The 14,633-nt window shown below is 50.6% G+C and overlaps 9 non-coding genes across 9 annotated transcripts; all 9 read left to right on the forward strand.

The window, feature by feature from the left end:
* The first annotated feature begins 558 nt into the window (after nt 1–558).
* trnat-cgu (transfer RNA threonine (anticodon CGU)) lies at nt 559–632 on the forward strand. The gene has a single exon. It is a non-coding gene; the product is annotated as a tRNA-Thr (tRNA).
* Nucleotides 633–2,188: 1,556 nt separating this feature from the next.
* Nucleotides 2,189–2,262, forward strand: trnat-cgu (transfer RNA threonine (anticodon CGU)). Its single transcript has one exon. It is a non-coding gene; the product is annotated as a tRNA-Thr (tRNA).
* Nucleotides 2,263–3,818: 1,556 nt separating this feature from the next.
* Nucleotides 3,819–3,892, forward strand: trnat-cgu (transfer RNA threonine (anticodon CGU)). The gene has a single exon. It is a non-coding gene; the product is annotated as a tRNA-Thr (tRNA).
* Nucleotides 3,893–5,452: 1,560 nt separating this feature from the next.
* Nucleotides 5,453–5,526, forward strand: trnat-cgu (transfer RNA threonine (anticodon CGU)). Its single transcript has one exon. It is a non-coding gene; the product is annotated as a tRNA-Thr (tRNA).
* A 1,556-nt stretch (nt 5,527–7,082) lies between these two features.
* Nucleotides 7,083–7,156, forward strand: trnat-cgu (transfer RNA threonine (anticodon CGU)). The gene has a single exon. It is a non-coding gene; the product is annotated as a tRNA-Thr (tRNA).
* A 1,556-nt stretch (nt 7,157–8,712) lies between these two features.
* On the forward strand, nt 8,713–8,786 carry trnat-cgu (transfer RNA threonine (anticodon CGU)). Its single transcript has one exon. It is a non-coding gene; the product is annotated as a tRNA-Thr (tRNA).
* Nucleotides 8,787–10,342: 1,556 nt separating this feature from the next.
* trnat-cgu (transfer RNA threonine (anticodon CGU)) lies at nt 10,343–10,416 on the forward strand. The gene has a single exon. It is a non-coding gene; the product is annotated as a tRNA-Thr (tRNA).
* Nucleotides 10,417–11,972: 1,556 nt separating this feature from the next.
* trnat-cgu (transfer RNA threonine (anticodon CGU)) lies at nt 11,973–12,046 on the forward strand. Its single transcript has one exon. It is a non-coding gene; the product is annotated as a tRNA-Thr (tRNA).
* A 1,556-nt stretch (nt 12,047–13,602) lies between these two features.
* On the forward strand, nt 13,603–13,676 carry trnat-cgu (transfer RNA threonine (anticodon CGU)). The gene has a single exon. It is a non-coding gene; the product is annotated as a tRNA-Thr (tRNA).
* Nucleotides 13,677–14,633: the final 957 nt, after the last annotated feature.

Raw genomic sequence — 14,633 nt, forward strand, 5'->3', positions numbered from 1 at the left:
CTACCCAATCGAGTGACGGCGATCTCCCAGGAATCCGTTTCAAAAAGGGGCAGGTCCTAAACGGACACCTGCTATCGGCCGGAAATAGGTTGAGAACGGCAGCGAGGGAGTGTAATAAAAGTGAAAGACAATGCCGACCGCGAGGCATGAGGCAGGAAGTGAGTGTAGAGCTGGTGGTACAAAGCTCAGAGTTGGTGCTAATGGGTCACCCTTTACTGCTCACTGTTTACACTGACTCACACACCACTCCTGGTCAGTTCATTTCAGTGACACTTTTCCCCTTGGTGTGAGGTTCCCTCTGAGCGTAATAACGCCCTTAATGGGCCCAGGGAGGATGACACGTCCTCTTTATCCTGTCAGTTTAAAGAGGTGAGAACATCGAATTGAAGAGCAGGTTGCGTTTTTCTGTGCCGTTTGCGTGGAGAATGTTGAGTCGTGAACTCTCTCTTCTTTGCAATTCTCACTGAGCAAGATTGAGACGGAAGGCACGTTGACGAGTCCTTGTGTTCATGTGATGAATCAACTGTACCTGCGCACACACCGCAAGTCGCGCGCTGTGGCGCCGTGGCTTAGATGGTAAAAGCGCCTGTTTCGTTAACAGGAGATCCTGGGTTCGAATCCCAGTGGTGCCTGCTTGCTGTGTCAAAAGTGCGCACTTGCGTCTTCTTACCAGAGTTGTGTTGCTGGTGAGACAGCACAACGTTCTGTTGCCGCCTGTTATGGTTTGGCGATCCTGGTCTCATTCCAGCAGTAGTCACTGATCGTTCTACCTGGAATTTCGTGCCGCTGTTCCACAAGCGCTCCTGCTCCTCGTTCGCTTTTATTCTCCCACCTTCATTCCAGGTTTGGTGGGAATAACGACGTGAGGTGGAGACACTGCTAACTTACCAGGGAATGCTGTGGCAAACACGCACACAAACTCCACGAGCTGATCACCCGTCCCCGTTCATTCATTTTACACCAACAGAAAATAGATCCTCCTTCTCCTAGAGTTGGAGTACAGTTGTCTTTTCTTTTTCTGCTGAAGAAGGAAAAGAGAAAACATTGCTGCTGAAGGTGGTTATGGAGGGAAGGACAGTCACCAGCGTGTGTACAAGTCAGTTGGCAAGGTTTCCTGTCAGCGTCACTGGGCGGGGTCCCTGTTTAGGAATCCGAGTTTGCATCGTCCAGACCTGGATACAGCTCCCAGTCTCGTAATGAAGATTTATTTCTCTAATTGTGAATTATCCGATTGAAAACGATTTGCTAGTTAGGCACAGAATACACCCGCTGATCCTGCCAGAGTCAGCCCAGTGATTGTTTGCATTCATCTAGAAGGACAAAGGCAGCAGATACACCGGTAAACTAGCTCCGCGAATCCCCCTCCGATCATCTCAGCTTTCTGAGTTGTAAAGATCTCGTTGTAGCTTCACTAGCGCTGGATCAAAGTCCTGGAACCCCCTCCCTAGCAGCCTCATGGCTGGAGCTCCGTGCTGAGGAGTTCAAGGGTTCAGCAAAGTAACTGATCCCCCGATCTGCCGGGTAATCAGGGATGGGCAGTAAATCCTACCCTGGATGAGTGGCGCTGGAAGAGCACAACAGTTCAGGCAGGCATCCAAGGAGCAGCGAAATCGACGTTTCGGGCAAAAGCCTACCCTATCGAGTGACGGCGATCTCCCAGGAATCCGTTTCAAAAAGGGGCAGGTCCTAAACGGACACCTGCTATCGGCCGGAAATAGGTTGAGAACGGCAGCGAGGGAGTGTAATAAAAGTGAAAGACAATGCCGACCGCGAGGCATGAGGCAGGAAGTGAGTGTAGAGCTGGTGGTACAAAGCTCAGAGTTGGTGCTAATGGGTCACCCTTTACTGCTCACTGTTTACACTGACTCACACACCACTCCTGGTCAGTTCATTTCAGTGACACTTTTCCCCTTGGTGTGAGGTTCCCTCTGAGCGTAATAACGCCCTTAATGGGCCCAGGGAGGATGACACGTCCTCTTTATCCTGTCAGTTTAAAGAGGTGAGAACATCGAATTGAAGAGCAGGTTGCGTTTTTCTGTGCCGTTTGCGTGGAGAATGTTGAGTCGTGAACTCTCTCTTCTTTGCAATTCTCACTGAGCAAGATTGAGACGGAAGGCACGTTGACGAGTCCTTGTGTTCATGTGATGAATCAACTGTACCTGCGCACACACCGCAAGTCGCGCGCTGTGGCGCCGTGGCTTAGATGGTAAAAGCGCCTGTTTCGTAAACAGGAGATCCTGGGTTCGAATCCCAGTGGTGCCTGCTTGCTGTGTCAAAAGTGCGCACTTGCGTCTTCTTACCAGAGTTGTGTTGCTGGTGAGACAGCACAACGTTCTGTTGCCGCCTGTTATGGTTTGGCGATCCTGGTCTCATTCCAGCAGTAGTCACTGATCGTTCTACCTGGAATTTCGTGCCGCTGTTCCACAAGCGCTCCTGCTCCTCGTTCGCTTTTATTCTCCCACCTTCATTCCAGGTTTGGTGGGAATAACGACGTGAGGTGGAGACACTGCTAACTTACCAGGGAATGCTGTGGCAAACACGCACACACACTCCACGAGCTGATCACCCGTCCCCGTTCATTCATTTTACACCAACAGAAAATAGATCCTCCTTCTCCTAGAGTTGGAGTACAGTTGTCTTTTCTTTTTCTGCTGAAGAAGGAAAAGAGAAAACATTGCTGCTGAAGGTGGTTATGGAGGGAAGGACAGTCACCAGCGTGTGTACAAGTCAGTTGGCAAGGTTTCCTGTCAGCGTCACTGGGCGGGGTCCCTGTTTAGGAATCCGAGTTTGCATCGTCCAGACCTGGATACAGCTCCCAGTCTCGTAATGAAGATTTATTTCTCTAATTGTGAATTATCCGATTGAAAACGATTTGCTAGTTAGGCACAGAATACACCCGCTGATCCTGCCAGAGTCAGCCCAGTGATTGTTTGCATTCATCTAGAAGGACAAAGGCAGCAGATACACCGGTAAACTAGCTCCGCGAATCCCCCTCCGATCATCTCAGCTTTCTGAGTTGTAAAGATCTCGTTGTAGCTTCACTAGCGCTGGATCAAAGTCCTGGAACCCCCTCCCTAGCAGCCTCATGGCTGGAGCTCCGTGCTGAGGAGTTCAAGGGTTCAGCAAAGTAACTGATCCCCCGATCTGCCGGGTAATCAGGGATGGGCAGTAAATCCTACCCTGGATGAGTGGCGCTGGAAGAGCACAACAGTTCAGGCAGGCATCCAAGGAGCAGCGAAATCGACGTTTCGGGCAAAAGCCTACCCTATCGAGTGACGGCGATCTCCCAGGAATCCGTTTCAAAAAGGGGCAGGTCCTAAACGGACACCTGCTATCGGCCGGAAATAGGTTGAGAACGGCAGCGAGGGAGTGTAATAAAAGTGAAAGACAATGCCGACCGCGAGGCATGAGGCAGGAAGTGAGTGTAGAGCTGGTGGTACAAAGCTCAGAGTTGGTGCTAATGGGTCACCCTTTACTGCTCACTGTTTACACTGACTCACACACCACTCCTGGTCAGTTCATTTCAGTGACACTTTTCCCCTTGGTGTGAGGTTCCCTCTGAGCGTAATAACGCCCTTAATGGGCCCAGGGAGGATGACACGTCCTCTTTATCCTGTCAGTTTAAAGAGGTGAGAACATCGAATTGAAGAGCAGGTTGCGTTTTTCTGTGCCGTTTGCGTGGAGAATGTTGAGTCGTGAACTCTCTCTTCTTTGCAATTCTCACTGAGCAAGATTGAGACGGAAGGCACGTTGACGAGTCCTTGTGTTCATGTGATGAATCAACTGTACCTGCGCACACACCGCAAGTCGCGCGCTGTGGCGCCGTGGCTTAGATGGTAAAAGCGCCTGTTTCGTAAACAGGAGATCCTGGGTTCGAATCCCAGTGGTGCCTGCTTGCTGTGTCAAAAGTGCGCACTTGCGTCTTCTTACCAGAGTTGTGTTGCTGGTGAGACAGCACAACGTTCTGTTGCCGCCTGTTATGGTTTGGCGATCCTGGTCTCATTCCAGCAGTAGTCACTGATCGTTCTACCTGGAATTTCGTGCCGCTGTTCCACAAGCGCTCCTGCTCCTCGTTCGCTTTTATTCTCCCACCTTCATTCCAGGTTTGGTGGGAATAACGACGTGAGGTGGAGACACTGCTAACTTACCAGGGAATGCTGTGGCAAACGCGCGCGCGCACACACTCCACGAGCTGATCACCCGTCCCCGTTCATTCATTTTACACCAACAGAAAATAGATCCTCCTTCTCCTAGAGTTGGAGTACAGTTGTCTTTTCTTTTTCTGCTGAAGAAGGAAAAGAGAAAACATTGCTGCTGAAGGTGGTTATGGAGGGAAGGACAGTCACCAGCGTGTGTACAAGTCAGTTGGCAAGGTTTCCTGTCAGCGTCACTGGGCGGGGTCCCTGTTTAGGAATCCGAGTTTGCATCGTCCAGACCTGGATACAGCTCCCAGTCTCGTAATGAAGATTTATTTCTCTAATTGTGAATTATCCGATTGAAAACGATTTGCTAGTTAGGCACAGAATACACCCGCTGATCCTGCCAGAGTCAGCCCAGTGATTGTTTGCATTCATCTAGAAGGACAAAGGCAGCAGATACACCGGTAAACTAGCTCCGCGAATCCCCCTCCGATCATCTCAGCTTTCTGAGTTGTAAAGATCTCGTTGTAGCTTCACTAGCGCTGGATCAAAGTCCTGGAACCCCCTCCCTAGCAGCCTCATGGCTGGAGCTCCGTGCTGAGGAGTTCAAGGGTTCAGCAAAGTAACTGATCCCCCGATCTGCCGGGTAATCAGGGATGGGCAGTAAATCCTACCCTGGATGAGTGGCGCTGGAAGAGCACAACAGTTCAGGCAGGCATCCAAGGAGCAGCGAAATCGACCTTTCGGGCAAAAGCCTACCCTATCGAGTGACGGCGATCTCCCAGGAATCCGTTTCAAAAAGGGGCAGGTCCTAAACGGACACCTGCTATCGGCCGGAAATAGGTTGAGAACGGCAGCGAGGGAGTGTAATAAAAGTGAAAGACAATGCCGACCGCGAGGCATGAGGCAGGAAGTGAGTGTAGAGCTGGTGGTACAAAGCTCAGAGTTGGTGCTAATGGGTCACCCTTTACTGCTCACTGTTTACACTGACTCACACACCACTCCTGGTCAGTTCATTTCAGTGATACTTTTCCCCTTGGTGTGAGGTTCCCTCTGAGCGTAATAACGCCCTTAATGGGCCCAGGGAGGATGACACGTCCTCTTTATCCTGTCAGTTTAAAGAGGTGAGAACATCGAATTGAAGAGCAGGTTGCGTTTTTCTGTGCCGTTTGCGTGGAGAATGTTGAGTCGTGAACTCTCTCTTCTTTGCAATTCTCACTGAGCAAGATTGAGACGGAAGGCACGTTGACGAGTCCTTGTGTTCATGTGATGAATCAACTGTACCTGCGCACACACCGCAAATCGCGCGCTGTGGCGCCGTGGCTTAGATGGTAAAAGCGCCTGTTTCGTAAACAGGAGATCCTGGGTTCGAATCCCAGTGGTGCCTGCTTGCTGTGTCAAAAGTGCGCACTTGCGTCTTCTTACCAGAGTTGTGTTGCTGGTGAGACAGCACAACGTTCTGTTGCCGCCTGTTATGGTTTGGCGATCCTGGTCTCATTCCAGCAGTAGTCACTGATCGTTCTACCTGGAATTTCGTGCCGCTGTTCCACAAGCGCTCCTGCTCCTCGTTCGCTTTTATTCTCCCACCTTCATTCCAGGTTTGGTGGGAATAACGACGTGAGGTGGAGACACTGCTAACTTACCAGGGAATGCTGTGGCAAACACGCACACAAACTCCACGAGCTGATCACCCGTCCCCGTTCATTCATTTTACACCAACAGAAAATAGATCCTCCTTCTCCTAGAGTTGGAGTACAGTTGTCTTTTCTTTTTCTGCTGAAGAAGGAAAAGAGAAAACATTGCTGCTGAAGGTGGTTATGGAGGGAAGGACAGTCACCAGCGTGTGTACAAGTCAGTTGGCAAGGTTTCCTGTCAGCGTCACTGGGCGGGGTCCCTGTTTAGGAATCCGAGTTTGCATCGTCCAGACCTGGATACAGCTCCCAGTCTCGTAATGAAGATTTATTTCTCTAATTGTGAATTATCCGATTGAAAACGATTTGCTAGTTAGGCACAGAATACACCCGCTGATCCTGCCAGAGTCAGCCCAGTGATTGTTTGCATTCATCTAGAAGGACAAAGGCAGCAGATACACCGGTAAACTAGCTCCGCGAATCCCCCTCCGATCATCTCAGCTTTCTGAGTTGTAAAGATCTCGTTGTAGCTTCACTAGCGCTGGATCAAAGTCCTGGAACCCCCTCCCTAGCAGCCTCATGGCTGGAGCTCCGTGCTGAGGAGTTCAAGGGTTCAGCAAAGTAACTGATCCCCCGATCTGCCGGGTAATCAGGGATGGGCAGTAAATCCTACCCTGGATGAGTGGCGCTGGAAGAGCACAACAGTTCAGGCAGGCATCCAAGGAGCAGCGAAATCGACGTTTCGGGCAAAAGCCTACCCTATCGAGTGACGGCGATCTCCCAGGAATCCGTTTCAAAAAGGGGCAGGTCCTAAACGGACACCTGCTATCGGCCGGAAATAGGTTGAGAACGGCAGCGAGGGAGTGTAATAAAAGTGAAAGACAATGCCGACCGCGAGGCATGAGGCAGGAAGTGAGTGTAGAGCTGGTGGTACAAAGCTCAGAGTTGGTGCTAATGGGTCACCCTTTACTGCTCACTGTTTACACTGACTCACACACCACTCCTGGTCAGTTCATTTCAGTGACACTTTTCCCCTTGGTGTGAGGTTCCCTCTGAGCGTAATAACGCCCTTAATGGGCCCAGGGAGGATGACACGTCCTCTTTATCCTGTCAGTTTAAAGAGGTGAGAACATCGAATTGAAGAGCAGGTTGCGTTTTTCTGTGCCGTTTGCGTGGAGAATGTTGAGTCGTGAACTCTCTCTTCTTTGCAATTCTCACTGAGCAAGATTGAGACGGAAGGCACGTTGACGAGTCCTTGTGTTCATGTGATGAATCAACTGTACCTGCGCACACACCGCAAGTCGCGCGCTGTGGCGCCGTGGCTTAGATGGTAAAAGCGCCTGTTTCGTAAACAGGAGATCCTGGGTTCGAATCCCAGTGGTGCCTGCTTGCTGTGTCAAAAGTGCGCACTTGCGTCTTCTTACCAGAGTTGTGTTGCTGGTGAGACAGCACAACGTTCTGTTGCCGCCTGTTATGGTTTGGCGATCCTGGTCTCATTCCAGCAGTAGTCACTGATCGTTCTACCTGGAATTTCGTGCCGCTGTTCCACAAGCGCTCCTGCTCCTCGTTCGCTTTTATTCTCCCACCTTCATTCCAGGTTTGGTGGGAATAACGACGTGAGGTGGAGACACTGCTAACTTACCAGGGAATGCTGTGGCAAACACGCACACAAACTCCACGAGCTGATCACCCGTCCCCGTTCATTCATTTTACACCAACAGAAAATAGATCCTCCTTCTCCTAGAGTTGGAGTACAGTTGTCTTTTCTTTTTCTGCTGAAGAAGGAAAAGAGAAAACATTGCTGCTGAAGGTGGTTATGGAGGGAAGGACAGTCACCAGCGTGTGTACAAGTCAGTTGGCAAGGTTTCCTGTCAGCGTCACTGGGCGGGGTCCCTGTTTAGGAATCCGAGTTTGCATCGTCCAGACCTGGATACAGCTCCCAGTCTCGTAATGAAGATTTATTTCTCTAATTGTGAATTATCCGATTGAAAACGATTTGCTAGTTAGGCACAGAATACACCCGCTGATCCTGCCAGAGTCAGCCCAGTGATTGTTTGCATTCATCTAGAAGGACAAAGGCAGCAGATACACCGGTAAACTAGCTCCGCGAATCCCCCTCCGATCATCTCAGCTTTCTGAGTTGTAAAGATCTCGTTGTAGCTTCACTAGCGCTGGATCAAAGTCCTGGAACCCCCTCCCTAGCAGCCTCATGGCTGGAGCTCCGTGCTGAGGAGTTCAAGGGTTCAGCAAAGTAACTGATCCCCCGATCTGCCGGGTAATCAGGGATGGGCAGTAAATCCTACCCTGGATGAGTGGCGCTGGAAGAGCACAACAGTTCAGGCAGGCATCCAAGGAGCAGCGAAATCGACGTTTCGGGCAAAAGCCTACCCTATCGAGTGACGGCGATCTCCCAGGAATCCGTTTCAAAAAGGGGCAGGTCCTAAACGGACACCTGCTATCGGCCGGAAATAGGTTGAGAACGGCAGCGAGGGAGTGTAATAAAAGTGAAAGACAATGCCGACCGCGAGGCATGAGGCAGGAAGTGAGTGTAGAGCTGGTGGTACAAAGCTCAGAGTTGGTGCTAATGGGTCACCCTTTACTGCTCACTGTTTACACTGACTCACACACCACTCCTGGTCAGTTCATTTCAGTGACACTTTTCCCCTTGGTGTGAGGTTCCCTCTGAGCGTAATAACGCCCTTAATGGGCCCAGGGAGGATGACACGTCCTCTTTATCCTGTCAGTTTAAAGAGGTGAGAACATCGAATTGAAGAGCAGGTTGCGTTTTTCTGTGCCGTTTGCGTGGAGAATGTTGAGTCGTGAACTCTCTCTTCTTTGCAATTCTCACTGAGCAAGATTGAGACGGAAGGCACGTTGACGAGTCCTTGTGTTCATGTGATGAATCAACTGTACCTGCGCACACACCGCAAGTCGCGCGCTGTGGCGCCGTGGCTTAGATGGTAAAAGCGCCTGTTTCGTAAACAGGAGATCCTGGGTTCGAATCCCAGTGGTGCCTGCTTGCTGTGTCAAAAGTGCGCACTTGCGTCTTCTTACCAGAGTTGTGTTGCTGGTGAGACAGCACAACGTTCTGTTGCCGCCTGTTATGGTTTGGCGATCCTGGTCTCATTCCAGCAGTAGTCACTGATCGTTCTACCTGGAATTTCGTGCCGCTGTTCCACAAGCGCTCCTGCTCCTCGTTCGCTTTTATTCTCCCACCTTCATTCCAGGTTTGGTGGGAATAACGACGTGAGGTGGAGACACTGCTAACTTACCAGGGAATGCTGTGGCAAACACGCACACAAACTCCACGAGCTGATCACCCGTCCCCGTTCATTCATTTTACACCAACAGAAAATAGATCCTCCTTCTCCTAGAGTTGGAGTACAGTTGTCTTTTCTTTTTCTGCTGAAGAAGGAAAAGAGAAAACATTGCTGCTGAAGGTGGTTATGGAGGGAAGGACAGTCACCAGCGTGTGTACAAGTCAGTTGGCAAGGTTTCCTGTCAGCGTCACTGGGCGGGGTCCCTGTTTAGGAATCCGAGTTTGCATCGTCCAGACCTGGATACAGCTCCCAGTCTCGTAATGAAGATTTATTTCTCTAATTGTGAATTATCCGATTGAAAACGATTTCCTAGTTACGCACAGAATACACCCGCTGATCCTGCCAGAGTCAGCCCAGTGATTGGTTGCATTCATCTAGAAGGACAAAGGCAGCAGATACACCGGTAAACTAGCTCCGCGAATCCCCCTCCGATCATCTCAGCTTTCTGAGTTGTAAAGATCTCGTTGTAGCTTCACTAGCGCTGGATCAAAGTCCTGGAACCCCCTCCCTAGCAGCCTCATGGCTGGAGCTCCGTGCTGAGGAGTTCAAGGGTTCAGCAAAGTAACTGATCCCCCGATCTGCCGGGTAATCAGGGATGGGCAGTAAATCCTACCCTGGATGAGTGGCGCTGGAAGAGCACAACAGTTCAGGCAGGCATCCAAGGAGCAGCGAAATCGACGTTTCGGGCAAAAGCCTACCCTATCGAGTGACGGCGATCTCCCAGGAATCCGTTTCAAAAAGGGGCAGGTCCTAAACGGACACCTGCTATCGGCCGGAAATAGGTTGAGAACGGCAGCGAGGGAGTGTAATAAAAGTGAAAGACAATGCCGACCGCGAGGCATGAGGCAGGAAGTGAGTGTAGAGCTGGTGGTACAAAGCTCAGAGTTGGTGCTAATGGGTCACCCTTTACTGCTCACTGTTTACACTGACTCACACACCACTCCTGGTCAGTTCATTTCAGTGACACTTTTCCCCTTGGTGTGAGGTTCCCTCTGAGCGTAATAACGCCCTTAATGGGCCCAGGGAGGATGACACGTCCTCTTTATCCTGTCAGTTTAAAGAGGTGAGAACATCGAATTGAAGAGCAGGTTGCGTTTTTCTGTGCCGTTTGCGTGGAGAATGTTGAGTCGTGAACTCTCTCTTCTTTGCAATTCTCACTGAGCAAGATTGAGACGGAAGGCACGTTGACGAGTCCTTGTGTTCATGTGATGAATCAACTGTACCTGCGCACACACCGCAAATCGCGCGCTGTGGCGCCGTGGCTTAGATGGTAAAAGCGCCTGTTTCGTAAACAGGAGATCCTGGGTTCGAATCCCAGTGGTGCCTGCTTGCTGTGTCAAAAGTGCGCACTTGCGTCTTCTTACCAGAGTTGTGTTGCTGGTGAGACAGCACAACGTTCTGTTGCCGCCTGTTATGGTTTGGCGATCCTGGTCTCATTCCAGCAGTAGTCACTGATCGTTCTACCTGGAATTTCGTGCCGCTGTTCCACAAGCGCTCCTGCTCCTCGTTCGCTTTTATTCTCCCACCTTCATTCCAGGTTTGGTGGGAATAACGACGTGAGGTGGAGACACTGCTAACTTACCAGGGAATGCTGTGGCAAACACGCACACAAACTCCACGAGCTGATCACCCGTCCCCGTTCATTCATTTTACACCAACAGAAAATAGATCCTCCTTCTCCTAGAGTTGGAGTACAGTTGTCTTTTCTTTTTCTGCTGAAGAAGGAAAAGAGAAAACATTGCTGCTGAAGGTGGTTATGGAGGGAAGGACAGTCACCAGCGTGTGTACAAGTCAGTTGGCAAGGTTTCCTGTCAGCGTCACTGGGCGGGGTCCCTGTTTAGGAATCCGAGTTTGCATCGTCCAGACCTGGATACAGCTCCCAGTCTCGTAATGAAGATTTATTTCTCTAATTGTGAATTATCCGATTGAAAACGATTTCCTAGTTACGCACAGAATACAACCGCTGATCCTGCCAGAGTCAGCCCAGTGATTGGTTGCATTCATCTAGAAGGACAAAGGCAGCAGATACACCGGTAAACTAGCTCCGCGAATCCCCCTCCGATCATCTCAGCTTTCTGAGTTGTAAAGATCTCGTTGTAGCTTCACTAGCGCTGGATCAAAGTCCTGGAACCCCCTCCCTAGCAGCCTCATGGCTGGAGCTCCGTGCTGAGGAGTTCAAGGGTTCAGCAAAGTAACTGATCCCCCGATCTGCCGGGTAATCAGGGATGGGCAGTAAATCCTACCCTGGATGAGTGGCGCTGGAAGAGCACAACAGTTCAGGCAGGCATCCAAGGAGCAGCGAAATCGACGTTTCGGGCAAAAGCCTACCCTATCGAGTGACGGCGATCTCCCAGGAATCCGTTTCAAAAAGGGGCAGGTCCTAAACGGACACCTGCTATCGGCCGGAAATAGGTTGAGAACGGCAGCGAGGGAGTGTAATAAAAGTGAAAGACAATGCCGACCGCGAGGCATGAGGCAGGAAGTGAGTGTAGAGCTGGTGGTACAAAGCTCAGAGTTGGTGCTAATGGGTCACCCTTTACTGCTCACTGTTTACACGGACTCACACACCACTCCTGGTCAGTTCATTTCAGTGATACTTTTCCCCTTGGTGTGAGGTTCCCTCTGAGCGTAATAACGCCCTTAATGGGCCCAGGGAGGATGACACGTCCTCTTTATCCTGTCAGTTTAAAGAGGTGAGAACATCGAATTGAAGAGCAGGTTGCGTTTTTCTGTGCCGTTTGCGTGGAGAATGTTGAGTCGTGAACTCTCTCTTCTTTGCAATTCTCACTGAGCAAGATTGAGACGGAAGGCACGTTGACGAGTCCTTGTGTTCATGTGATGAATCAACTGTACCTGCGCACACACCGCAAATCGCGCGCTGTGGCGCCGTGGCTTAGATGGTAAAAGCGCCTGTTTCGTTAACAGGAGATCCTGGGTTCGAATCCCAGTGGTGCCTGCTTGCTGTGTCAAAAGTGCGCACTTGCGTCTTCTTACCAGAGTTGTGTTGCTGGTGAGACAGCACAACGTTCTGTTGCCGCCTGTTATGGTTTGGCGATCCTGGTCTCATTCCAGCAGTAGTCACTGATCGTTCTACCTGGAATTTCGTGCCGCTGTTCCACAAGCGCTCCTGCTCCTCGTTCGCTTTTATTCTCCCACCTTCATTCCAGGTTTGGTGGGAATAACGACGTGAGGTGGAGACACTGCTAACTTACCAGGGAATGCTGTGGCAAACACGCACACAAACTCCACGAGCTGATCACCCGTCCCCGTTCATTCATTTTACACCAACAGAAAATAGATCCTCCTTCTCCTAGAGTTGGAGTACAGTTGTCTTTTCTTTTTCTGCTGAAGAAGGAAAAGAGAAAACATTGCTGCTGAAGGTGGTTATGGAGGGAAGGACAGTCACCAGCGTGTGTACAAGTCAGTTGGCAAGGTTTCCTGTCAGCGTCACTGGGCGGGGTCCCTGTTTAGGAATCCGAGTTTGCATCGTCCAGACCTGGATACAGCTCCCAGTCTCGTAATGAAGATTTATTTCTCTAATTGTGAATTATCCGATTGAAAACGATTTCCTAGTTACGCACAGAATACACCCGCTGATCCTGCCAGAGTCAGCCCAGTGATTGGTTGCATTCATCTAGAAGGACAAAGGCAGCAGATACACCGGTAAACTAGCTCCGCGAATCCCCCTCCGATCATCTCAGCTTTCTGAGTTGTAAAGATCTCGTTGTAGCTTCACTAGCGCTGGATCAAAGTCCTGGAACCCCCTCCCTAGCAGCCTCATGGCTGGAGCTCCGTGCTGAGGAGTTCAAGGGTTCAGCAAAGTAACTGATCCCCCGATCTGCCGGGTAATCAGGGATGGGCAGTAAATCCTACCCTGGATGAGTGGCGCTGGAAGAGCACAACAGTTCAGGCAGGCATCCAAGGAGCAGCGAAATCGACGTTTCGGGCAAAAGCCTACCCTATCGAGTGACGGCGATCTCCCAGGAATCCGTTTCAAAAAGGGGCAGGTCCTAAACGGACACCTGCTATCGGCCGGAAATAGGTTGAGAACGGCAGCGAGGGAGTGTAATAAAAGTGAAAGACAATGCCGACCGCGAGGCATGAGGCAGGAAGTGAGTGTAGAGCTGGTGGTACAAAGCTCAGAGTTGGTGCTAATGGGTCACCCTTTACTGCTCACTGTTTACACTGACTCACACACCACTCCTGGTCAGTTCATTTCAGTGACACTTTTCCCCTTGGTGTGAGGTTCCCTCTGAGCGTAATAACGCCCTTAATGGGCCCAGGGAGGATGACACGTCCTCTTTATCCTGTCAGTTTAAAGAGGTGAGAACATCGAATTGAAGAGCAGGTTGCGTTTTTCTGTGCCGTTTGCGTGGAGAATGTTGAGTCGTGAACTCTCTCTTCTTTGCAATTCTCACTGAGCAAGATTGAGACGGAAGGCACGTTGACGAGTCCTTGTGTTCATGTGATGAATCAACTGTACCTGCGCACACACCGCAAGTCGCGCGCTGTGGCGCCGTGGCTTAGATGGTAAAAGCGCCTGTTTCGTAAACAGGAGATCCTGGGTTCGAATCCCAGTGGTGCCTGCTTGCTGTGTCAAAAGTGCGCACTTGCGTCTTCTTACCAGAGTTGTGTTGCTGGTGAGACAGCACAACGTTCTGTTGCCGCCTGTTATGGTTTGGCGATCCTGGTCTCATTCCAGCAGTAGTCACTGATCGTTCTACCTGGAATTTCGTGCCGCTGTTCCACAAGCGCTCCTGCTCCTCGTTCGCTTTTATTCTCCCACCTTCATTCCAGGTTTGGTGGGAATAACGACGTGAGGTGGAGACACTGCTAACTTACCAGGGAATGCTGTGGCAAACACGCACACAAACTCCACGAGCTGATCACCCGTCCCCGTTCATTCATTTTACACCAACAGAAAATAGATCCTCCTTCTCCTAGAGTTGGAGTACAGTTGTCTTTTCTTTTTCTGCTGAAGAAGGAAAAGAGAAAACATTGCTGCTGAAGGTGGTTATGGAGGGAAGGACAGTCACCAGCGTGTGTACAAGTCAGTTGGCAAGGTTTCCTGTCAGCGTCACTGGGCGGGGTCCCTGTTTAGGAATCCGAGTTTGCATCGTCCAGACCTGGATACAGCTCCCAGTCTCGTAATGAAGATTTATTTCTCTAATTGTGAATTATCCGATTGAAAACGATTTCCTAGTTAGGCACAGAATACACCCGCTGATCCTGCCAGAGTCAGCCCAGTGATTGGTTGCATTCATCTAGAAGGACAAAGGCAGCAGATACACCGGTAAACTAGCTCCGCGAATCCCCCTCCGATCATCTCAGCTTTCTGAGTTGTAAAGATCTCGTTGTAGCTTCACTAGCGCTGGATCAAAGTCCTGGAACCCCCTCCCTAGCAGCCTCATGGCTGGAGCTCCGTGCTGAGGAGTTCAAGGGTTCAGCAAAGTAACTGATCCCCCGATCTGCCGGGTAATCAGGGATGGGCAGTAAATCCTACCCTGGATGAGTGGCGCTGGAAGAGCACAACAGTTCAGGCA

This window comes from Chiloscyllium punctatum, chromosome 45 (assembly GCF_047496795.1).
Source record: "Chiloscyllium punctatum isolate Juve2018m chromosome 45, sChiPun1.3, whole genome shotgun sequence".
NCBI lineage: Eukaryota > Metazoa > Chordata > Chondrichthyes > Orectolobiformes > Hemiscylliidae > Chiloscyllium > Chiloscyllium punctatum.